Source organism: Capricornis sumatraensis, chromosome 8 (assembly GCF_032405125.1).
Source record: "Capricornis sumatraensis isolate serow.1 chromosome 8, serow.2, whole genome shotgun sequence".
Lineage (NCBI taxonomy): Eukaryota > Metazoa > Chordata > Mammalia > Artiodactyla > Bovidae > Capricornis > Capricornis sumatraensis.
The window spans coordinates 54,917,166-54,943,612 of record NC_091076.1 but is presented as its reverse complement, the minus strand read 5'-3'; the positions used below and the strand labels follow the sequence as shown (position 1 = coordinate 54,943,612).

The 26,447-nt window shown below is 39.8% G+C and overlaps 1 pseudogene; it reads right to left on the bottom strand.

Annotated features, from left to right (window-relative positions):
* Positions 1-23,460, bottom strand: part of LOC138083554 (large ribosomal subunit protein uL30-like) — a 59,299-nt pseudogene extending 35,839 nt beyond the window's left edge.
* Positions 23,461-26,447: the final 2,987 nt, after the last annotated feature.

The following is a 26,447-nucleotide window of genomic DNA, read 5'->3' as shown; positions in this document are numbered from 1 at the left end:
GAGAAGAAAGTAGCGCAATATGTTGACTACTGCCAAGAAGTTAAGCAGTATAAAAGATCTCACTTTTAGGATTCGATGTCTAGGAGGCTATTACTGTCCAAGAACAGTATCTGTGTGATAGGTACAGAAGCCCAACTGAAGTATGTTGAGAAGAAATAATATGCCTAGAACATTTTTTCTTTTTCTCTCAATCTTTGAGAAATAATGAAAGATAAAGACATTTTTTTTAACATATCCTATTCCCCTCTCTCCCCTCCGTTTGTGGAATATCTTGACTAAAGTAGAGAAAGTTGGAACCCTGAAGATTATTTGGGTAGATTCTGACTCCCTTTTGCTGATGACATAGCAAATGAAAATAAGTTACAATTGTCTATTTTAAATCTTGGTATCCTACATATATATATATGTAGGATACCAAGATTTAAAATATATATATATATATATGTATATATTTTTTTCTTTTTGTAAACAAACAACTTCTGTTTAGAATTAATTAAGGAGAAATACCCTGGAGAAGGAATGGGCAACCCACTCCAGTATTTTTGCCTGGAGAATCCCATGAACAGAGAAGCCTGGCAAGCTACTCTGTCCATGGGGTCACAAAGAGTCAGACATGACTGAGACACTAACACACAACAGAGGGTAGAAACAAAACATGGTGAAAATATATTTGATTATAGTAAATTGATCAAGGGAATTATTTTACTTTATAGTAAAAAATTCATACAGCAGAATTAATGAATAAAAGTTTAATGCCTTTAAAACCAAATCAGTCTTCCTACAAAACTCATACAAAAGCCCTATTTTCACCTTTGCATATCACCTTACTAGATTTTGTACACAAAATCACTGGTCTGTGACAAGACAACTGAGTTCTGGTATGGTTCAGACATTAATTCCATATATGATCTTAGCAAACAAGTCCTCATCCTTAGGATTTATTTTTTTACCCATAAAATAAATTATGAGATTCAATTAACTGATCACTAATGTTTCCTGCAACTGTGACAAACTATGCCTCTATGCAGCTACACTACTAGGATTTTGAAAAAGGGAGACTCAGTTACAAGATTACATAAGGATCAAATATTTTTGTTTAAGTGAAGTGTATACAATAAATAATATCCCCAGAAAGTGCTGCTGCTTTGCCATCAAAGGCATTAAATAATAAAACACACAGATTAAAATAATAAATCATGAGTTCCTAGAAAATAAACTTGGGTAGAACTTTTCCAATTTATTGAGCATAAAAATCAGCTGGAGAGCTTGTTTAAAATGAAGGTTTTTGAGTTTTTCTCTCAAAGATTCTGTTAGACTATGTTATGGCTGGGCTAAAGTCTTCCCTGGTGGCTTAACAGTACAGAATCTGCCTGCAATGCAGGAGGTGCAGGAGAGGTGAGTTTGATCCCTGGCTTGGGAAGATCCCCTGGAGGAAGGCTTGACAATCCACTCCAGTATTCTTGCCTGGAGAATCCCAGGGACAGAGAAGCCTGGAGATCTACAGTCCAGGGGATTGAAAACAGTCAGACATGAGTGAGCATGCACACACATGGCTGGGCTAAAGTTTAAGGACCTGCCCTTTAAATATGTTTTATGCTCCAATTGGTTTTGATGTGGATGAGTCCAAAGACACATTTGAGAAACAATGAGTTAGAAAAAACAAATCAAACCAAGGTTAAAAAAAAAAAAATCATGTCCCTCTGATGTGGGGAAGATAACCAAATATAATAAATACTAAGAATTCTTTGAGTAAATCGAAATGCTGAGCAATATTTTTTTCTTTTCCAATTATATTCTGTTTGTTGTTGTTAAGTTGCTCAGTTGTGTCCATCTCTTTGCCATCCCATGGACTGCAGCATGTCAAGCTTCCCTGTCCTTCACCATGTCTGGAGCTTGCTCAAGCTCATGTCCATCGCGTCAGTGATGCCATCAAACCATCTCCTCCTCTGTTGTCTCCTTTTCCTCTTGCCCTCAGTCTTTCTCAGCATCAGGATCTTTTCCAGTGAGTCAACTCTTCCCATCAGGTGACCACAGTATTGGAGCTTCAGCTTCAGTATCAGTCCTTCCAATGAATATTCAGGACTGATTTCCTTTAGGATGGACTAGATTGATCTCCCTGCAGTCCAAGGGACTCTCAAAAGTCCCCCCACACCACAGTTCAGAAGCATCAATTCTTTGGTACTCAGCCTTCTTTATGTTCAGTTCTCACATCCATACATGACTACTGGAAAAGCCGTAGTTTTGGCTAGATGGACCTTTGTTGTAATTTGTTTGGGTAAAAAGCATTTGGTTTCCTAGGAAACTGAAAATATATAGCATTTGTTTGGATGGGTTAACATGCTAGGTCAAATGATCTGTGATATAGGTAAGCAACCAGGACAAAGGATATAGAATATTCCAAGTGTAAAGAATGCTTTATTAGTATGGACAAGATATGACACCTGACTTTTAGAACTTTTGCAGGATTAATGTCAATGAGTGATTCATCTCATTAGCCCAACAGTTGGGAGTCTAGTCTAGCTCTATCACTAGTTATTCTACTTTAGGCAAGTCAATTATCATCTTTGGATTCAGTTACTTTGCTTGTATTATGATGACCAAGATAGTTTCATAATTTTACAAAAATACTAACATGGAAATGCTAACCAATGCCCAATAGGTTTCAGAGTAAAATAAAGCTGTCTGATCTAAAACATGGCCAAAGTCAGGGTCCTGGTCAGTATAATACAGAGAACATGTTCATTAAAATTTTTTGAAATATATATGTATGCCGTAGTATACATAAATTACATATATATGCTATGTAAAATCTTAGAAGACCTCCATGTGCCCAGAAAAAACACTACATTTCTACTCCCTAGGGTAAGGCCTAGCCTGGCTTCTGTTTTCTTTATAGTTCCGAATCATCTACATATACTTAACCTAAAAAATATTGCTTAGTTTGTTATTAAGCTATATGAATGGAACATATATATTCTTTAGATTTTTTTTTCTTTCACTCAACATTTTTTGTGAGGCTCATTCATATTACTATGTGAACTGTTTTCACATAATATATTTGTTGTGTAAAATTCAACTGTATGAAAACCTAATTATTTATCTATGACCATTCCTTTATATCCTCATGCAAGATTTTTATTGGAACATATTCCTACAGAGTTGAAATGCATAATTATAATACATTTGCATCTTTAACTTTGTTAGATAACTCCAAATAGCTCCAAAGTGGTTATGCCAATTATAACCCCTTAGCACAATCTTCTTGTTAATACTCAGTTTTATCAGATTTGTAGATGCTTTTTGCCAATCTGAAGAGCATGCACTGGTATTTTGTAATTATTTGCCTGATTATTATTGCAGGTGAATACTGTTTTATATACTTAAAGAATTTCTTCTAGTTTCTTTTCTATGTCATGTTTTTTGTATTGCTGCTGTTACTGCTGCTAAGTCACTTCAGTCGTGTTTGACTCTGTGCGACCCCATAGACTTCAGCCCACCAGGCTCCGCCATCCCTGGGATTCTCCAGGTAAGAACACGGGAGTGGGTTGCCATTTTCTTCTCCAGTGCATGAAAGTGAAAAGTGAAAGTGAAGTCGCTCGCTCAGCTGTATCCGACCCTTAGCGACCCCATGGACTGCAGCCTACCAGGCTCCTCTGTCCATGGGATTTTCCAGGCAAAAGTACTGGAGTGGGTTGCCATTTCCTTTTTGTGTTCAGTTCAGTTCAGTTCATTTCAGTTCAGCTCAGTCGCTCAGTCTTGTCCGACTCTGCGATCCCATGAATCGCAGCACGCCAGGCATCCCTGTCCATCACCAACTCCCGGAGTTCACTCAGACTCGTGTCCATGGAGTCAGTGATGCCATCCAGCCATCTCATCCTCGGTCGTCCCCTTCTCCTCCTGCCCCCAATCCCTCCCAGCATCAGAGTCTTTTCCAATGAGTCAACTCTTCGCATGAGGTGGCCAAAGTACTGGAGTTTCAGCTTTAGCATCATTCCTTCCAAAGAAATCCCAGCACTGATCTCCTTCAGAATGGACTGGTTGGATCTCCTTGCAGTCCAAGGGACTCTCAAGAGTCTTCTCCAACACCACAGTTCAAAAGCATCAGTTCTTTGGCGCTCAGCCTTCTTCACAGTCCAACTCTCACATCCATACATGACCACTAGAAAAACCATAGCCTTGACTAGACGGACCTTTGTTCGCAAAATAGTCTCTGCTTTTGAATATGCTATCTAGGTTGGTCATAACTTTTCTTCCAAGGAGTAAGTGTCTTTTAATTTTATGGCTGCAGTCACCGTCTGCAGTGATTTTGGAGCCCAAAAATATAAAGTCTGACACTGTTTCCACTGTTTCCCCATCTATTTGCCATGAAGTGATGGGACCAGATGCCATGATCTTCATTTTCTGAATGTTGAGCTTTAAGCCAACTTTTTCACTTGGCAGTAAATTACCATGCTGTTTCTCTAATGTTGATTTATCAGCAGTTTTTCATATATACTGGAACACTGTGGCTTGTATTCTCTGTATGATGTCTTACCTAGAAATTCTTAATTTAAGGTGAACAAACTTATCATCTTTCCCTTTATGATTGTTGCTTTTTAATCTATTTTCCTAGCCTGAGGTCATGAAAATATTTTCTGAAGTTCTAAAAATGTATCTTTCTTACATTAATTACTTTTTATATATGAAGTGAAGTTGAAATTTATTTTTAATTTTTTAATCAAAAATTTACTCATAGTTAATCAAAAATTTACTCATAGTTAAATGCACAAGCATTACATGTACAATTCAGTACATTTTGAGAAATGTAACCAACATGCCAAACAAGATATTATAACATTTTTCCTATCCTAGAAATGTTCTTCTTGTCCCCTTGAGACAACCACTATGCCCATCGACTTCTTTTATTCAATGTATTCTAACGTATTCTTGCCTCACCTTGCTCTTTACTATAGATCAGAGTTTCCATCTAGTATCATGTCTACTCAGTTCAGAATTTTCTTTTAGTGTTTCTTACACTATAAGCCTACTGTAAAAATTCTCACAAGCTTTATTTCCTTAAAATGTATTCTCACCCTCATTTTTGAAAGATATCTTTATTAAATATAGAATTCTGAGTTGGCAGTTGTTTTTATTAAATATTGCTACTGATGATGCTGAATTTGACCTAGACCTGTATTCCTGGAAAATGGCAGTTAAAGAAATTTTCCTGATGTTATGAGTTCAGGAAAATGGCTTATTTCATAGAACATTCTTTCTCACATGACTGAGATAAGACTCATGAATATCCCACTTTTATCTATGACAAGGTTGGTTACAGATTCTTCAAATTCCTAATTTCTGCTTCATAAATGATTAAATTAAATTGTATCTAATGATCAATGATAAGGAAATGCTTGTTAACTAAACTTGGATAAGATTTTCTCCTTTCCCCAGGTCCCTGTGCAAGCATACAGCCTCTTCTTAAGGGTTTGGGAAACAGACTGGCCTCAGGATAAAACATTCTCTGATTTACTACATGATCATGCCAATCTTCAGTAGTATGTAGCTACTCCCTGTTCCTTCTAACCTGTTTAATCCTTTCTTTTAAGAGAAGAAAAATTCCTTTTTACCTAACCCAAGTGGGAGATGCTTGTATATCTTATGGTCAGTATTATTTCTACTGCAATAGTCTCTTCCCTTCTGTCCTTGCAATTATCATTTTGAATAAAGTGCCTTCCACTAAGTACATGTTTGCTTTTTATTTAGCTCTGTGTAACAAATAACTATGAAACTAAAGGCTTTTTTTTTTTTAAAGCACTTTATAATATTTCATGGTTTTTTGGATTGACTGGGATGGACTGGATGGTTCTTCTGATCCATGTGAAATCAGACAGAGATAGATACACTAGTCTGAGTGCACAAGTGCTTTGAGAAGTCCAAGATAACTCATTTCCAAGGCTGGTTGTTGATGCTGGCTTTGGGCTGGGAGCTTAGCTGGGGCTGCTGACTGGGGTTCTCACACGTGACCTCATTTTCAGCTTGGGCTTCTCACTGCATGGCAGATGGGTTCTGTGGGGAGCAGAAGTTCTAGGAAAAGGGGGCACAAGCTGCCAGCTCTCTTAAAGGCTAGACCCTGAGCTGACACAGTGTCCTTCAGGCATATTGTATTGGCTGAGCAGGCATGGAGACACCACAGCTGCAAGGGTAATTGAAACAAACTCTCCTTGAAGGGAGTAATAGAGATAGGCCATCTTTCAGCCTACATTGTTTCAAGTACTCTAAAGGCATCTTTTGACTGTTTTCTTACTTTCATTGTTTGTGATGAGAAACCAGACATCAAGATCATCATTGTTTCTCTGTATGTTTTTTTTTTTTTTTGCCTCCCTCTCAAGTTTCCTTTAAGACTTTATCTTTCTTTTTCAGCAGTCTGACTATGATGTGCCTGGATGTGATTTTCTTTATATTTACCCTGCTTGGACTTCACTGAGCTTCTTTAATTGTAGGTTCCTGTGTTTCACCAATTTGAAAGATTCTTTCAGTCATTCTTTCTAATTTTTTCTCCTTTGTTTCTTCTGTATTCATGTGCTACTTGATTTGTTGAAGAAGGGAAAACCTCAGGCCTTGTTCATGGATTTGGAAGCATGGGAGTTGGTGTGAGTTGAAAATGGACTACCCCTGCACTGCAGACTGATTGAGGCAATGCTGAAAGGTGATATTGAAAGAGCTTCAAGAAACAGACTTTGACATCGATTAAATTAGAGGGAAATGTACAGAAGAGAGTTTGTACATGGATTCCTTGTCAGTGGCCAGTGCCTGACTGGTTAGGCAGGGCCTTAGAAGGAACATGATTAGAAATTCAGAGATAGAGAAGTCTGGGTGAGAAGCATGTGTATGAACCTATAGAAATGGGCTTAAATTAAATCTGTGTCTCATGTAAATACCTATCAGAGAAGGTGCACTTTGGGCATGACATCAAAAAATCGGATGGATATTGGTCACTCAGTGGTTGCACAGACATTTCATGAATGGAGCAGCTATCTTTTCTAGACTATCATTTATTCATAGTCCCAATAGCTTGGGCTCCTTCTCAGAAGCTGATCCAGCTGATTGAGCTCATAGCATTATGCCACCCATTGAAGAGACATGAAACAGCTATTTGGTTTCAATCTAATTGTAATGAAACACTGCCAAACTGGAGGTGACAGCAATTTATCCTTACTAAAATTGCTATTCTGGGGATAAGTCTTCCACTTCTATCTGCAGTGCCTCAGCCTACTATTTAAAGATTCAGACAATGCCTGTTTTACTGACATAGGATCTCACATAATTCCTCTATGGGCAATTGACCCACTTGCAGTGGGCATATGGCCATGTCATCCACTAATCCTGCCATATTTAGCACCCTGAAGCTTTCAAGCCTGGCAGAAAATTGGAAAGAACTTTTAAATGCACACTTATGTGCTTAAATACAACACTTCTGGACTGGAATACTGTTCTTTAAAATGTGGATTTGAGTCAACAGCCAGTGTGTGCTGCTGTGCTCTGAGAGGTAAAGAACTCAAGGGTTGGAAGTGGGAGTGGTCCTCTCATGATCACTTTCATGGATCCTTTTGAGAACAAACTGTGCAAACTTTCCTCACTGCTGTTAGCCAAGAATTCTAAGAACAGAGACCTGGTTGAGGCAAAAATGTGTTTATTTGATGTTTGTTAGAATTGCAGCCCAGGAGACACAGATCCAAGAAGCATCTGAATGGTGCTCTGCTGGACTAAAAAATGGAGAGGTTTGTAAAGGCAAAAATCCACAAGGTTACATGAATTGTTTGTCAAGAATTAGGGTTTGAGCTGGAAAGAGGTAAGGGTTCTTGTTAAGCAAGGATCAGTTGGGGTCTGAAGTAATTACATAGATGCAAAGGGTGAGGTGAGGACTTTGAGACTACAAGGTGTTAGGAGACCACTAGCAGGTGTTAACAGATGTTGTTTTGAAAAAGGGCTGGTGATGTCCTTAAATTTGATATAGTCAGAGAAAATTCAAGTTCTCTGTGATTTTGAAATGTGTCTGAAACTGTATCCACAATGACCACCCAGCTTCTTGGATGTCTGAGCCATAGTTACTCCACTTTGATTTTTAAATGATCTTAAGTTTGTCATCACTACTATAGGTTCATTACAGATCTAGTTCCTAGAGGACCATTCTATTAGGACCACAGTAGGGCTTTCACTAGACCTAACACTATGCATTTCATTCAGTCATTTGGGGTTCTTTAATCCAGTATATTAACAGTATACCAGACCATCTGACCTGTCTCTTGAGAAACCTGTATACAGGTTGGGAAACAACAGTTAGAACTGGACATGGAACAACAAACTGGTTTCAAATAGGAAAAGGAGTACGTCAAAGCTGTATATTGTCACCCTGCTTATTTAACTTCTATGCAGAGTACATCATGAGAAATGCTGGGCTGGAAGAAGCACAAGCTGGAAGCAAGATTGGCGAGAGAAATATCGATAACCTCAGATATGCAGATGACACCACCCTTATGGCAGAGAGTGAAGAAGAACTAAAGAGTCTCTTGATGAAAGTGAAAGTGGAGAGTGAAAACGTTCACTTAAAGCTCAACATTCAGAAAACAAAGGTCATGGCATTTGGTCCTATCACTTCATGCAAATAGATGGGGAAACAGTGGAAACAGTGTCAGACTTTATTTTTCTGGGCTCCAAAATCACTGCAGATGGTGATTGCAGCCATGAAATTAAAAGATGCTTACTCCTTGGAAGAAAAGTTATGACCAACCTAGATAGCATATTCAAAAGCAGAGACATTATTTTGCCAACAAAGGTCCGTCTAGTCAAGGCTATGGTTTTTCTAGTGGTCATGTATGGATGTGAGAGTTGGACTGTGAAGAAAGCTGAGCACCAAAGAATTGATGCTTTTGAACTGTGGTGTTGGAGAAGACTCTTGAGAGTCCCTTGGACTGCAGGGAGATCCAACCAGTCCATTCTAAAGGAGACCAGTCCTGGGTACTCATTGGAAGGACTGATGCAGAAGCTGAAACCCCAATATTTTGGCTACCTCATGCAAAGAGTTGACTCATTAGAAAAGACTCTGATGCTGGGACGGATTGAGGGCAGGAGGAGAAGGGGACGACAGAGGATGAGATGGCTGGATGGCATCACCGACTTGATGGACATGGGTTTGGGTAAACTCCGGGAGTTGGTGATGGACAGGGAGGTCTGGTGTGCTGCGGTTCATGGGGTTGGAAAGAGTCGGACACAAGTAAACAACTGAACTGAACTAAACTGTTACTATAATATAGGGAGGAGATAAGGTTGATGGCTCCTAGTATTGTAGAAGAAATACCAGGACAGAGAAGAACAAATCTGACTCCATCTTGGATCTATTCCTCTGTGATCAGTTGCCTCTGCTCAGCCTTGCTGGCTCTAGTAGTAGAGTCCTACTACTATCTCTGTAGTAGAATGCTACCTATAGCCTGAAATATACACAGTAGCCCTTTCTCAAGGCTCTGCCTCCCAGGCTTGATCTTTAAAGCCATAACACTTTCATTGACACACAGAGAAAAAAATTTTAGAAAGAAAATAATATTTGTCTTCGAAGTTTATAGGAACATAATGACCAAACATAATGGACTGCTACAGGAACAAAGGATTATCACACCCCCTCTGAAGTCTTTGCAGTACCAAGAAATCTGCGACAACAAGCCACACTTGCTTCTCTCGCTTTTAGTATAAAAAAGCCTGACTTCTAACTCAGGTGTTTGGGACACTGGTTCATCATCTTCTCAGTCTTCTGGCTTTCTGAATAAAGTTGCTATTCTTTGCTCCAACACTTCATCTCTCAATTTACTGGCCTTCATACGTGGTGAGCTGTACAAACTTGGACTCTGAAACAATAAGGGTCTTATTGAACCCAGGTTCATGGGCCCAATGCATAGCTGAGCCCAAACAAACCAAAACGCTGGAGTCTGGAGCAGAGAAAGTTTTGATAGTCACACAGGTGCCAACCCAGAAGATAGGAGACCTGCTGCTGCTAAGTCACTTCAGTTGTGTCCAACTCTGTGCAACCCCCTAGACGGCAGACCACCAGGCTCCCCCACCGGTGGGATTCTCCAGGCAAGAACACTGGAGTGGGTTGCCATTTCCTTCTCTTAGACTTGTCTCAAATATATCTTATTGGCTATCTTGTGGTTTTTAAAGGCCAAAAGGGTAAAAGGGAGAGTTTTTTTGTGATTTCAGTTTCCTGATGAGATCTCAGTTGCAGGCTTCCTGGATCTGTCTTGTGGGTCAATGTGCCATTGGTGATTGTGATTGATCTTTTTCCTGCAAATCTTAGTTCAGTTCAGTTCAGTCGCTCAGTCATGTCCAACTCTTTGTGATCCCATGAATCACAGCACGCCAGGCCTCCATGTCCATCACCATCTCCCGGAGTTCACCCAGACTCACGTCCATTGAGTCGGTGTTGCCATCCAGCCATCTCATCCTGGGTCGTCCCCTTCTCCTCCTGCCCCCAATCCCTCCCAGCATCAGAGTCTTTTCCAATGAGTCAACTCTTCGCATCAGGTGTCCATAGTACTGGAGCTTCAGCTTTAGCATCATTCCTTCCAAAGAACTCCCAGGGTTGATCTCCTTCAGAATGGACTGGTTGGATCTCCATGTAGTCCAAGGGACCCTCAAGAGTCTTCTCCAGCACCACAGTTCAAAAGCATTAATTCTTCGGTGCTCAGCCTTCTTCACAGTCCAATTCTCACATCCATGCATGACCACAGGAAAAACCATAGCCTTGACTAGGCAAACCTTAGTCGACAAAGTAATGTCTCTGCTTTTGAATATACTATCTAGGTTGGTCATAACTCTTCTTCCAAGGAGTAAGTGTCTTTTAATTTCATGGCTGCAGTCACCATCTGCAGTGATTTTGGAGCCCAAAAAAATAAAGTCTGACACTGTCTCTACTGTTTCCCCATCTATTTCCCATGAAGTGATGGGACCGGATGCCATGATCTTTGTTTTCTGAATGTTGAGCTTTAAGCCAACTTTTTCACTCTCCTCTTTTACTTTCATCAATAGGTTTTTAAGCTCCTCTTCATTTTCTGCCATAAGGGTGGTGTCATCTGCATGTCTGAGGTTATTGATATTTCTCCCTGCAATCTTGATTCCAGCTTGTGCTTCTTCCGGTCCAGAGTTTCTCATGATGTACTCTGAATAGAAGTTAAATAAGCAGGGTGACAATACGCAGCCTTGACGTACTCCTTTTCCTATTTGGAACCAGTCTGTTGTTCCATGTCCAGTTCTAACTGTTGCTTCCTGACCTGCATACAGATTTCTCAAGAGGCAGGTCAGGTGGTCTGGTATTCCCATCTCTTTCAGAATTTTCCACAGTTTATTGTGATCCGCACAATCAAAGGCTTTGGCATAGTAAATAAAGCAGAAATCGATGTTTTTCTGAAACTCTCTTGCTTTTTCCATGATCCAGCGGATGTTGGCAATTTGATCTCTCATTCCTCTGCCTTTTCTAAAACCAGCTTGAACATCAGGAAGTTCACGGTTCATGTATTACTGAAGTCTGGCTTGGAGAATTTTGAGCATTACTTTACTAGCATGTGAGGTGAGTGCAATTGTGTGGTAGTTTGAGCATTCTTTGGCATTTCCTTTTTTGGGGATTGGAATGAAAACTGACCTTTTCCAGTCCTGTGACCACTGCTGAGTTTTCCAAACTTGCTGGCATATTGAGTGCAGCACTTTCACAACATCATCTTTCAGGATTTGAAACAGCTCAACTGGAATTCCATCACTTCCACTAGCTTTGTTCATAGTGATGGTTTCTAAGGCCCACTTGACTTCACATTCCAGGATGTCTGGCTCTAGATCTAATGGTCTTGTGATCCATTAACTTCTTTCTAAGAGACAGCAAAAGCAGTGGTTGAGGCATTTTATTATTTACTTAGAGGCTTTGTGATTCATGAATTTCAATTCTTAATTGACCCTCCTGATATCATCAATTTTAAGTCCACTTGGGGCTAGCTGGTTGAAGCCACAGGACATTATCTTGACAGTTTGGAGTCATAAATCAAGGCTTTAAGTTTAAGCTAACAATCATGGGGACGATTACCATGGGCTGGCTTTCCTTTGTTTTTGCATTCCCTCACCTTTCTCATTAGTATCTGCTTAAATCTGATCTTTGGAACTCAGGGAAGATCTAGGAGCCTTTTTCTACAAACAAGACATGGGGGACATGGAAAGGCTTTTGTATGTGGGAAGACACGACTGAGTCTTGCTTGGTTTCAGCAGCAGCAAGGAGTCTGATTGGAACTTGGGGGGTTTACCCGACTGCCTCTTGATGCCTCAGTGCCCACTGATATACAGGAACAGGGAACAGAAATAACATGGCTTAACAGATGCACAGTAACCAGGAACCCAGACACCAAGATCAAAATATCTGTGTTATCCTTTTCAGCAAGCAACCAGCACTAGACCATTGATAGCTTACAGTGAACGATGCCAGACTCATGATCTCTGAAGAAGAAGATTTAGCTTCAGGACCAGGGACCAGGCCTGATCACTCAAGAGTTTTAGTGTAGCAGAGTTTTATTAAAGTATAAAAGGGACAGAGAACACTTCTGACATAGACATCAGAAGAGGAATGGAGAGTGCCCCCCTTGCTAGTCTTAGCAAGGGAGCTGTATGCTTTTCAATTGGTTATTAACAATAGATCCAAAGAATGTCTCAAGGTTGTAAAAGTCTTATCAGATCCACTCCCACAATTTATATTTTAAGATAATGGGATTAGAACTAACAGTAGAAAGATCTTACCAGATCTACTCCCATAATACACATGTTAAGATGACAGGATTAGTCAGAAGGTTCTCAAGAAGGAGAAACTTGTCCTCAAGCAGGATACATTGTTGTTACATACTCATTGGTATAGAGTTTAAGGGAAAACATATCCTTGAGCAAGATGAGTTGTTTTGTTGTGCAATCATCCATTCGGGGGCTTAAAGAATAAAAACTATTTTATGTGACTGAGACTAAGGAATGTAGAAAAAAAAAAAGTTTGTCCTTTTTTCCTGCTTGAGAACTCCAGACCCCTATCTCCTCTGCGAGAGCCCCAGACTCCTCTCTCCTCCTTGGGGACCCTGGACTTCTTATCAGCCTATCTAATTGACTTTCTCAGCATGATCTGGCCAAGGATGTGGGAAACCTACAATGGGCAGGAGAGAAGAGAGGCAATGAAGCAATAAAGGCAGCACTCCCTCAAGACTGCCAACAGCAGTGTGAACGGTCGTTCATCCATTCTCCTTTCACGAGGCTTCCTTTTCATAAATTGTAAGCAAGTCATGGACAGAGTGAAATTCACAGGAGATATGTGTGGATCTGAGCAGTGCAAGGCTTGTCTGGAGCAGAAGTTGTGTCCTGTTCTTGTCTCGCCAGTTTTGACCATATCAGTGTACAATACTGCAACCTCTGAACACCGGTATCTGCATGTCTTCTCCTGAAAGCTTTCTCTGGCCACCAGGTTATGCCTTATCAATGCACACAGCATGCCAGAGCACCAAGAGATGAATGTGCTCTGGGAGTTTTAGGGGAAGCACATGACTGAAACCGCCCACCCTGGCCAGGCCCTTTATTAACCATGAACATGAGTTGTTTTATGACAGGAGATCCTGGTAAGGAATATGGAACTAATAAGCCACCACCGACCAGAAGAGTTTGGGAAAGGTCAAAAGGAGATGCCGTGTGTCCGTTCACTTCCCAGAATCCCTCTTGCTAGCATCCATCTTGGCTGAGCAATGCGTGCGCCACCAGGAAAGACTCTGAATTAGAATGATTGGCCAAAGACCACCCAGAAACTAATCCCATCACCATAAAACCCAAGCCATGTGGCAGAGCTGTTCTCCTGGCTTCCCTTACCCTACTGCTCTCCATCCAGGTGCCCTTTCCCAATAAAGTCTCTTGCTTTGTCAGCACATGTCTCCTCAGACAATTCTTTCCCAAGTGTTAGACAAGAGCCCACTCCTGGGGCCCTGAAGGTGGGCCTCCCCCTTCCTACAACAGGAAGATTCGTTATCCAACAACTGGCTGCGGTTGCTACATAAACATTCCACTTCCTTCATCACTTGGGTGGTGCATGTTTTATATCACATCCCAAAGTTCACTGGTTGGATGAAGCTCCAGCTACCCAGAGTGGGGAATTGTTTGAAACAGGCATCATTCTTTCTTGCCTCCCTCTTCTCTATTTTCCCTCCACTCAGACATTGTTTTCTGAGACTATCTTCCAAATAAACTACTTTGACACTCAAAACCTCAGAGTCTCAGGGTCTGCTTCTGGGGAAATCCAAAACAGTTGACTTATGAGTCTAACATTTTGTGGTGCTTCAGGATTCTACAGATTTTGGGGAAAAAAATTGTGTGTTGGGTGTTGTTCTATCTCTTCTCATTTGCGGGAATCTTGGCCCCACAAATCTGCTCTTTTGTCTCTTCAACCCAGTGAGACTGTGAGAACTCTCTACTGGCTTTTCTGTCAAAACCCAGCTCCCACCCCCTATTCTTTGTTTTTCTTTTCCTATCTAAATCAGCAAATGGTTCCAGTAGAACAGCAGTTTAAATGTTATCTGTTTTTTCTGCAGTTCTCTACTCTCTGGAATCTTATCCCCTCTTATCCTAGTAATATCTGCAATTCCCCAGGGCCTTTATGCTGCTGCTGCTGCTGCTGCTAAGTCGCTTCAGTCGTGTCCAACTCTGTGCGACCCCGGAGACGGCAGTCCACCAGGCTCCCCCGTCCCTGGGATTCTCTAGGCAAGGACACTGGAGTGGGTTGCCATTTCCTTCTCCAATGCAAGAAAGTGAAAAGTGAAAGTGAAGTCACTTAGTCGTGTCCAACTCTTAGCGACCCCATGGACTGCAGCCCACCAGGCTCCTCCATACATGGGGTTTATACAGATGTTCAAATTTTATCTAGATGTATCTATTCATTTTTAATTGGATCATTGTTCTACTTCATCATGGTTGGAAGCCTATTCATCAAATAAGTATACATTTTAATTAAAAGTTCTGTTTGATTCTTTTGCAAACCTGCTTGGTTATCATTTGTAATTTGCTGTTTCCAGAAGTTTTTTTTTAGTTGTTGTTAATTTGCTTTGAACATACAAAATAAGCTCTTTAGTATTGTTTATCTGTGAATTTCTATTATCTAAATTCTCAGTGCATGTTTTATGATTTTATGTTGATGCTCGCACATGGTGTTTTGTTTCCTTGTGTGCTGAGTGATTTTCTATCGTCATTTTCCTTGAAGCATTATCTATTTATCTAATAAATTTTTGAAATCTGTTTAAGGTACATTCTTTTGGAAAGGATTTACTTATTTTCAGCCAAGTACTTGGACCATTACTAATCTGGACAGCTGGTGTTCATGATTTTAAGATTTTTGGACCACATGAGTGAAGTGAAATTGGATGAAAATCTGTGTTAGGGCTGACTTCTTATAGTTTCCCAAGGATAATGCCCTCTGCTAGTCAATAAGGCCTTTTCCCTTGAGTTCACAGAGGCAGTAGAACTCTGGAGTTTCATCTTCACAGGGAAAGGTTCTTCTTTTGCACATGAGTTTTGTTTTCTGCTGCACACCTTCTCTTAACATTGAAGGTTACAAGTATGTTCCTGAGATTTGACAAAAGTCTTTAGGGTAAAAGTGACATATGGGCTCTCTTACTTTTTACTTTCATATATATTTTGGTGTGGTGAATTATTTATTACTAGTTCCTCTATGCTCTTAAGAATATTTTCTAAAAATATTATTCAACATTTTAAATTATTTTTTAAAAAGTAGGCTCAGATCAGTTCAGTTCAGTTCAGTTCAGTCGCTCAGTCATGACCAACTCTTTGCGACCCCATGAATCGCAGCACACCAGGCCTCCCTGTTCATCACCATCTCCCAGAGTTCACTCAGACTCACATCCATCGAGTCAGTGATGCCATCCAGCCATCTCATCCTCAGTCATCCCTTTCTGCTCCTGCCCCTAATCCCTCCCAGCATCAGTCTTTTCCAATGAGTCAACTTTTCGCATGAGGTGTCCGAAGAACTGGAGCTTCAGCTTTAGCATCATTCCTTCCAAAGAAATCCCAGGGCTGACCTCCTTCAGAATGGACTAGTTGGATCTCCTTGGAGTCCAAGTGACTCTCAAGAGTCTTCTCCAACACCACAGTTCAAAAGCATCAATTCTTTGGCGCTCAGCCTTCTTCACAGTCCAACTCTCACATTCATAAATGACCACAGGAAAAACCATAGCCTTGACTAGGCAAACCTTAGTTGGCAAAGTAATGTCTCTGCTTTTGAATATACTGTCTAGGTTGGTCATAACTTTCCTTCCAAGGAGTAAGTGTCTTTTAATTTCATGGCTGTAGTCACCATCTGCAATGATTTTGGAGCCCCCCAAAATAAAGTCTGACACTGTTTCCACTGTTTTCCTATCTATTTGCCATGAAATGATGGGACCAGATGCCATGATCTTTGTTTTCTGAATGTTGAGCTTTAAGCCAACTTTTTCACTCTCCTCTTTCACTTTCATCAAAAGGCTTTTTAGCTCCTCTTCACTTTCTGCCATAAGGGTGGTGTCATCTGCATATCTGAGGTTATTGATATTTCTCCCAGCAATCTTGATTTCAGCTTGTGTTTCTTCCAGTCCAGCGTTTCTCACGATGTACTCTGCATAGAAGTTAAATAAACAGGGTGACAATATACAGCCTTGATGTACTCCTTTTCCTGTTTGGAACCAGCCTGTTGTTCCATGTCCAGTTCTAACTGTTGCTTCCTGACCTGCATACACATTTCTCAAGAGGCAGGTTAGGTGGTCCGGTATTCCCATCTCTCTCAGAATTTTCCACAGTTTATTGTGATCCACACAGTCAAAGGCTTTGGCATAGTCAAGAAAGCAGAAATAGATCTTTTTCTGTAACTCTCTTGCTTTTCCCATGATCCAGTGGATGTTGGCAATTTGATCTCTCATTCCTCTGCCTTTTTTAAAACCAGCTTGAACATCAGGAAGTTCACGGTTCACGTATGGCTGAAGCCTGTCTTGGAGAATTTTGAGCATTACTTTACTAGCATGTGAGATAAGTGCAACTGTACAGCAGTTTGAGCATTCTTTGGCATTTCCGTTTTTTGGGATTGGAATGAAAACTGACCTTTTCCAGTCCTGTGGCCACTGCTGAGTTTTCCCAATTTGCTGGCATATTGAGTGCAGCACTTTCACAGCATCATCTTTCAGGATTTGAAACAGCTCAACTGGAATGCCATCACCTCCACTAGCTTTGTTCGTAGTGATGCTTTCTAATGCACACTTGACTTCACATTCCAAGATGTCTGGCTCCAGATTAGTGATCACATCATCATCATTATCTGGGTCGTTAAGATCTTTTTTGTACCGTTCTTCTGTGTATTCTTGCCACCTCTTCTTAATATCGTCTGCTTCTGTTAGGTCCAGACCATTTCTGTCCTTTATCGAGCCCATCTTTGCATGAAATGTTCCCTTGGTATCTCTAATTTTCTTGAAGAGATCTCTAGTCTTTCCCATTCTGTTATTTTCCTCTATTTCTTTGTGTTGATCACTGAAGAAGGCTTTCTTATCTTTTCTTGCTATTCTTTGGAACTCTGCATTCAGATGCTTATATCTTTCCTTTTCTCCTTTGCTTTTCATTTCTTTTCTTTTCAGAGCTATTTGTAAGGCCTGCCCAGAGAGCCACTTTGCTTTTTTGCATTTCTTTTCCATGGGGATGGTCTTGATCCCTGTCTCCTGTACAATGTCACGAACTTCATTCCATAGTTCATCAGGCACTCTATCTATCAGATCTAGTCCCTTAAATCTATTTCTCACTTCCACTGTATAATCATAAGGGATTTGCTTTAGGTCATACCTGAATGGTCTAACAGTTTTCCCTATTTTCTTCAATTTGAGTCTGAATTTGGTAATAAGGAGTTCATGACCTGAGCCACAGTCAGCTCCTGGTCTTGTTTTTGTTGACTGTATAGAGCTTCTCCATCTTTGGCTGCAAAGAATATAATCAATCTGATTTCGGTGTTGAGCATCTGGTGATGTCCATGTGTAGAGTCTCTCTTGTGTTGTTGGAAGAGGGTGTTTGCTATGACCAGTGCATTTTCTTGGCAAAACTCTATTAGTTTTTGCCCTGCTTCATTCCACATTCCAAGGCCAAATTTGCCTGTTATTCCAGGTGTTTCCTGACTTTCTACGTTTGCATTCCAGTCCTCTATCTGATACCTAATGCCCTAATGAAGAGAGACTCATTTTTGAAAGAACTTTTTGAAATATGTAATATAATCTTCATTTAGTAAATCCCAATAAAAAGAAAATAAATAAATAAAATAGGTCAGTTATTTGATTGAGACAAATTCTCACTATAACATCTACTATGTTATTTAAATTCATCTAGTTAGTTATCCATTCTATGGCCTCATTCATTCATCCCATGGTTTCATCTCAAGAACTTTTTCATTGAAACACATTCTGTGAAGATGAGAGAATTAAAACACTACTGCTTTAGTAAGATATTATCCACCTAGATTGACTTGGGTTTCAAGCCTTGATCCACCTGCCTGGGCAAATATAATTGAGTCTTTGAGCACAAGTTCCTTCCTGAAAATGAAAATGAGAACATCTTGCAGAACTATTCTGAAAAAGAAAATGGGAAAACAGTGATTTACAAACATTTATTGGGCAATGACAATATATTAGATCTGGTTAGGAATGATAATATATTAGGTTATCCAGTCCAAGCTCATACTGCTTGCCACACTGCAGCTCAATCAAAAAATGAGGTACTGGGGTAAGGAATGGCAAATTTATTCAGAATGTCAGCTGACCTAGAAGATGGTGAACTAGTGTTCCAAAGAACCATTTTACCTGAGTTAGAGTTTAAGCTTCTTTCATACTAAAAGGGTGTGTGGCTGGTGTTGCAGGCTTCCGGTGCACCCCAGAGAGGATGTGATAATCCTTTATTCTTTCAGCTGTCCGCTAGCTCTGGTCACTATGTTCCTGTAAAACTCCAACAAGACAAATATTATTTTCTGTGCTGACACCTTTTTTTTTTTTTTTTTTCTTCTGTTTGAATGTAAAATTGTTATGGCTCTAAAGGTCAAGGCTGGGAGGCAAAGCCCTGAGAAAGGCTACTATGTACTTCTCAGGTTACAGGCAGCATTCTTTCACAAAGATGCAGAGCCAGCATGACTAAGCACAGACAACAGAGCACAATACTGGAGCTAAAGAAATAGATGCGAAAAGCAGTCAAGGGTTTTCTCTTGTTACAGGTTGGTTAATTTAACGGAAACACTTCTTCTTGGGTCCCAAGTCTGCCAGTTCTTGGCTCTCCTGACTCTTAGTCCTTCAGATTCAAGCTAAAACTAAACCATTGACTATCCTGGGTCCCCAGCTCATCTTACAGATTATGGCAATTACCCATCTCCATAATCATGCCAGGCAGTTCCTTAATAAAAGCCTCTGTCAATGTAACAGACATCTTCCTGGTTCTGTTCCTCTGAAGAACTTTGACTGACACATGTCCTAAGCTAAACACCAAAGATAATGCAGATTCCTAAGATGCAGTTGATTAGCCTGTCATTTATGGGTTTATGAGAAAGTGTCACTGAGTAGATGGTCATAATTATTAATTTTATATTCCTTAAGCATGCAAATTAAATGTGGATATAGAGGCACATAAAAATATTTAAAGTGCAGAAAGAATTAACATTGTTTCTCTTATCAGATATAAGAGAGAAAACGAGGAATGATCCTAAAAGAAATGCAAAAGAATGTGGCTTCAGAGGCCAAATACCAAAGGCTGATGAAAGTGAAACTGAAAGATGCTGAGTTCCATACAGACAAAAATAATGCTTAGAGAAAGTGAGAAGGAAAAATCGCATTTTACTAAATGCAATAGTAACAAAAGCAACAAAATACTTTCTCCCTGAACTCCATTTACTCATTTGCTAGACTGTTGCAAAAACAAATCTGTTTCCCTGAATCCTGTTAATATGAATAACATTCATTAGAAAGTGTTATCTGAGAAGACTGAGGATCCCAAGTATCCTGATCTGTTATTTTAGAAGAGAGTTAAAGAGGTTTACTCCTCAGACCCTGTTTGTGAGAGTCCCTAAAAGCTACTGTAGACATATAGTGTTTTGAATTGTTATTAATTCTCATATGTTTTGTGTATATTTTCCAACTGAATGGCTTTCTATTGTGTCTTCTATCTTCTTTGTCCTGATGAGATATTATTTTAAGGACAGTTCACTCTCTCTTAAAAACCAATTAGGGAAAAATTATATACAAATAGTAACAAACATTAATTGGCGTTTCATTTAATACAACATTTAGTAGCTGACTAAATTCCCCAGCTGACTTTCTATGCAATGAAAGAAGGGAAATGCTGTAGTAAAGAGAAACATCTGTTTCTTCCGACATTATGAGTCTCATAAATCTCTTCTTGTGAATAAAATGTAATCATCCCCTCTATTTCCAAAGATTACCCCCAAATAATGCAATCAGAAACAAAGGTGTAAAAATCTAATTCAAACAATGGAAATATATATATGACCTACGGTTGATTTTCCATTTCTCAGCTCTCCTTTGGAAAATAATTAGTGGAAATTGGTTACAATAAGGATGATATTATTTCAAATGAGAATCTCAGATTTTGAAAAGTTCTTTATTGGGATGTCAGCATGGAAGAATAGGTTCACATTGTTGAAACTTATTTGGAATTGATATTGCAAGTGAGTTTTAACAATAGGGAAATCAGTTTGTGTCAAAGCAACTTAGGCCATTAGTGAGTACCATTTTCTCCATCTGTCAAACAAATAGCATGGAACCTCTTTTGAGCAGCTGTTCAAATTAGCATGGGCTCATAGGCCTGAGGCCTAAATGTGTAATTTGACTGACCCTAATAGTAATCGAGCTTTCCCAAATGAGTGTTCTTGAAAGTACCTTTGTCACTGCTTCTAACCTTTTCCTAACTATTTATGCCATTTTCTACTTTTGCAACTTATGATGATACTCTTATTCTTTTATTTATTCATTTTCTCTTTTATTTGTTATCAGTTTTAACTAAGATCTTAAGCTCATTTTGCAAACTCAGCTCATAATGGCGTGGGCTTCCCAGGTGGCTCAGTGGTAAAGAATTCACCTGCTAAACAGGAGCTGCAAGTTTGATCCTTGGGTCAGGATGACCCCCTGGAGAAGGAAATGGCAACCCACTCCAGAATTCTTGCCTGTGAAATCCCACAGAAAGAGGAGCCTGATGGACTACAGTCCAACAATTTGAACCTATTCTTCCATGCTGACATCCAAAGAAAGAACTTTTCAAAATTGCTGTTATTTAACTTAGTAAATAAACAACAGCAATAACAACTCATAATGACTTAGGTAAAATCATGTGTTAGATTAGAAAACAATTTTTTTTTCCTATAATAAAGACGAACTTAAGTTGCCTGAAGTGGAAGCTGGCATATTAGCCTCTTGGGAATGTTTGCTCAAGGCCCACACTATTCTCAGCATCAGTACAGAAAATCAAAGGAGAACCATCTCAAGGGGGAAAATCAGAAACAAAGCCTATGGCTTGAGGCCTAAACCACCACTTACTGTCTCCTGTTGGGCTCCACTCTATCTTTGGCGTTAGGAGCTCTTTTTCTTCATGCAGGCACAGTGTATGAACACCATGAATCTGACAATATAAGAGACCTTGAGAGTAAAGACAGAAGAAGAGGCAAGGAGTGGAGAGGAAAAGTGGTGGAGAGTTCTAAGAAAACTGCAAGTTGCAAAGCCTTTGTATCTCCCATGAACTCATCAATCAAATTTTTACGCTCTAGGTCCCTGAGAAGGGTCTCAAGTGCTCCAGGACTTACAGTAAAATTAGAACCATAACATACAATGCTTGGGCTCTAGGGAGATGTGAATTTATTTTTTTAGAAATTAAGGTAGTTTATGTTAGATATTTTTAGAAATTAAAGTGTTGCTGTGATTGCTAAACAAATCAATGCATTTGTACTGGTAGTAGAACATTTAAGCAAAACAAACTGTTATGCTGGTTATGGGAAATTTAAGTTGAAAGAATAAACCTTTAAATGGATACAGTGATGACTTGCAAGTGTTGATTTCTAACATAGACCTTTCCCTTCCTAAAAATAACCCCAGGCTGAGTTAAACAGGCAAGGAAGGCTTTACTGATACTGTTGCAATCTGTATTTGCTAATTGGTGCTTGTCAAAGTCAGGTTGCTACCCTCCCACAGTGACTGAGAGATAGGGGTGCTATCTTTCTTGATGATTGCATTTCAGAAGGATGGCTCCTGGAGAAAGACATTCATGGGTTGTAAAACTGGCAAGAGGCTGGGAGAAGATTTACATCTTAAAGCTGCAGAAAGAATTTACAATTCCACGTTTTCTAAAGTAAATGCACTAAGAAAAGGAAGCTTATAATCAGGAAGAAGCCTGCCCAAGGTTTAGTTGAGCTGAGGTAAATGTTAGGGTCATGTTGATCATGACTGAATTGTATTTTCTGTGACATTACCACTAGATGTCTAACTGGCATCTAAAACCCAACATGCCCAAACTCATCTCCAGCTGTTCCTCCATTAAACCATTCCTCCTACAGTCTCCCAGCCTCAGAAATGATCTATCTCAGTAAAATGGTAGAATCATCCTGGTCTCCACTTAAAAAGTATCCAGAAACCGACAATCTTTTACCATCTCCACTACAGATGCTACACATAGATGATTAAAATACATACATCAGAGGTTTCCCTGCTTCTGATCTTGACCCCCTTTTATTTATGTTAAACCCAGAAACCAGAGGGATCGTTTGACAGCATAAGTCTAATCACGTTGCTCCTTTGCCCAAAACCTTCTGATGGCTTCCATCTCACTGAGGATATAATCCAAAATTCTTACAATGGCCCCAAAGGCCCTTCTTCCTACCACATCTTCCCTCTGAGCTCTGCTCTAACAGCTCTCTCTCCCCTGCCGTGTTCCTCTCTGGGACACACCAGGGCCTAGTCACTTGCTATTCCCTCTGAGTATAACGCTGTCCCAGGATATCATGATGGTTTTCCTCCTCAGTAATTTTAGGTCTCAGCTCAGATGTGCCTGAGTGAAGGCTTCCATACCACACCATCTAAAGCGTGACCCTCTAATCCTCCGTCTCCCCATCCTCCTTTATTTTTCTCTCTAGCACTGAAGGCTGCCTGTTGGAGGGCTGAGTGCCCTGCAAACCAGAGTGCTAACAGTGTGGCATCGTTTTATATACGGGCCTTCAGCATCCACAATTAAGGTATCCTCGGTGGGTTCTGAAATCCGTCCCCTGCAGATACCAACAGGTGACGAGTATGTTGCAATTGTCCTGTTTGTTATTTGTCTGCCTCGTCTAGGCCCTACACTCTGTGTTGACTGCTTATGTCCCCAACCGCCTAACATAATGCCTGACATATGTCAGATGCTCTGTAAATGGGTGTTGAGTTGAATTAATTGCTGTCTCTAATGCACGCACATGCAAGTAGAAAACTCAGACCCAATATGCCAGTTCAGCATCATCGGCACCCCTTCTAAATTTTTCCCTGTATTCCTTTCCCAGCAGAATCTAGGCTAGATTCCATCAATAACAGGCAGTAAAGAACCAAAGAGACCAAAAGAGAGCTTCCGGGGAGCAAAAGTGAAGGCACTGCTTCCAGTGGATTGACAGATGTGAGGTTTTCACACTATCCTGGGCATTCTCCTGTGGCTCATTTGTTTTAGAATCAAGGTAGCAGCTTCTTTACCTCCTAAAAGCAGGTGGCTGTCTTCTCTGACAGGTAGTGGCTTGATAAGCCCCAACCTTCTTTATTGAGTCCCTTCCTATTCATTTTTGCCTACCTGACCAAACTCTGAATAATTAACCAAACTTACAAGTGTGAATGCATCGGCAAACATACATAGAAAAACACACAACTGAAAAAAAATCTTCAGCTACAGCTGTTAGGGGTGGTACACTGACTGAAACCACCCACCCTGGTCAGGCCCTTTAGTAACCATTCACATGAGTTGTTTCATGACAGGAGATCCTGGTAAGGAATATGGAACTAATAAGCCATCACCAACCGGATGAGTTTGGGAAAGGTCAAAAGGAGACACTGCATGTCCGTCAACTTCCCAGAATCTCTCTTGCTAGCATCCATCTTGGCTGGGTGATGCGTGCGCCACCAGGAAAGACTCTGAATTAGAATGATTGGCCAAAGACAACCCAGAAACTAATCCCATCACCATAAAACCGAGACTGTGACCATGTGGCACAGCTTCTTCTCCTGGGTTTCCTTACCCTACTGCTCTCCCCCCGGGTGCCCTTTCCCGATAAAATCTCTTGTTTTGTCAGCACATGTGTCTCCTTGGACAATTCATTTCTGAGTGTTAGACAAGAGCCCAGTTTTGGGCCCTGGAAGGGGTTCCCATTCCTGCAACACAGCCATGACTCTGTCCCCAGACTAAGCTTTCTTTCTGATTTTTAGTTTTACCATCTCCTTGCCCTCCAGAAAGACTGCACCAATGACATTAGAATCAGCAATTTAAGGGGAATGCTGGAAACTGCTAATTTTGGGTGCTCTCAGTCTCTTTTACCTCTATTAATTTGATAAGTCAAAAATAGCACATCTAAAAAATCTTGTCATTTAATTTATGGAGAATTTCTGCTCAGAACTTTATATTTTTATGCCATTGATATGTGCATTTTTTATGGTTTGCCCTTAGAAAGTTATCCCCTTCCCCCCAGGCTTATATAAATTACTTCACTATATTTTTTTCTATCATTTTCCTCTTATCACCATTATTTTTCTGTACAATTTGGATATTTTTATTCAACTTATGATCTTTCAGTTCAAGTTCACTGAACTGAGTATACATTATGTTGCTAATTACTGTTTCAGTTACTCTAGCATTAGAGCTTACAGTCATATCAGGAAATAGTTGATCTCCTTTATAATTCTCATCTTTGTAAAGTTTTCTGACATTCTTGCTATTAAAAAAATTAGGTATCTTTGTTTGAAGTGCCTAAACTATTCTTTCAAATATGGATTAAAATTGCAATACTGGTAAATGCATTTGGGAAGACTACAGATATTAAATCTTAATATTTCTTTTACTCAGTTTTGTCTTGATTAGCTAGTTAACATTTATACTATGTTTTTGAAGAACCATATTTTGGTTTTCTCAAATGTACTCTGTTTTTTTTTTTTTTTTTAAGTATTTATTCCTACCTTCAGATTTCCTAATTCATCTCTTCTCTTTCTTTGTATCCCTAACTTCTATTGTTGAATATGTGTCTAAATCTGCAAATATCTTTTAATAATAAAAGCATAGAATATTATAAATTATTTGGAGCTAGTTTGAACCATTCCTTGCAATGTAATATGTAATTCCATTGTTGTTTTAGAAATCTTTTGTAATTACACTTTTAATTCTATCTTTATCTCTGGAGCTATTGGGGGAATGTTTTAAACTTTCCAAATAGTTGATTTTTCCCCTTACATTATGGTTATTTCTGGTTTGATTACAGTATCATCAACTGACACTCCCTGTAAAATTTCTATACCTTGGAATTTCTGTATATTTGTTTTGTGCTAATATATGTGGCCACGTTATTAATTATTATTTTGGCTTCATAAGATCTTGGCTATGGAATGCAGGATCTTGGTTGCTTCATGTGAATGATTACTTGCAGTGTGTGGCATCTATGTCGCTGACCAGGGATCAAATCCAGAGCTCTTGTATTGGGAGCTCAGAGTCTTAACCACCAGAGGAGTCCCACAAGTGCTATAATTGCAAAGATTGTCATTTTCAGACCCTTGTCTTTTACTTTTGTTCATGACCTCTTTCGTTATACAAATGATGTATGATTTTTGTGTTAAATCTATCTTTTCTGGCATCCAGGTTTTGTGTCTTTGTTAGTAAACTGGATGATGTAGGTTAGCTTCTGCCAAGCTAGACTTTTTATAAGTCCTTAAAATGAAACTATATGTTTGCTTTACCAAATTTCTCCTGCTCTCTTATTGTCCCTGGAAATGGGCTTCCTCTTAGCTCCCTCTGTGGAAACCCCACAGATTCCTTAAGACCCATGTCGAAGCCTGCCTCCCCTTGAAACACGTCCCAGTTTGCTTCCATCATGCAATCAGAGGCTCCTTTCCCTTACTGATTTTCCTCTGCATATTTCTGTATCTTTCCTGTGACATCTCCTATTCTGCTTTGAGTTAAGGTTAGTTCAATACTTTGTGTGTGTGTGTGTGTGTGTGTGTGTGTATGTACACTCAGCTGTGTCCAACTCTTTGTGACTCCATGCACTGTCGCCCACCAGGCTCTTCTGTCCACGTGATTTTCCAGGAAAGAATACTGGAGTGGGCTGCCATTTCCTCTTCCAGGGGATCTTCCCACCCCAGGGA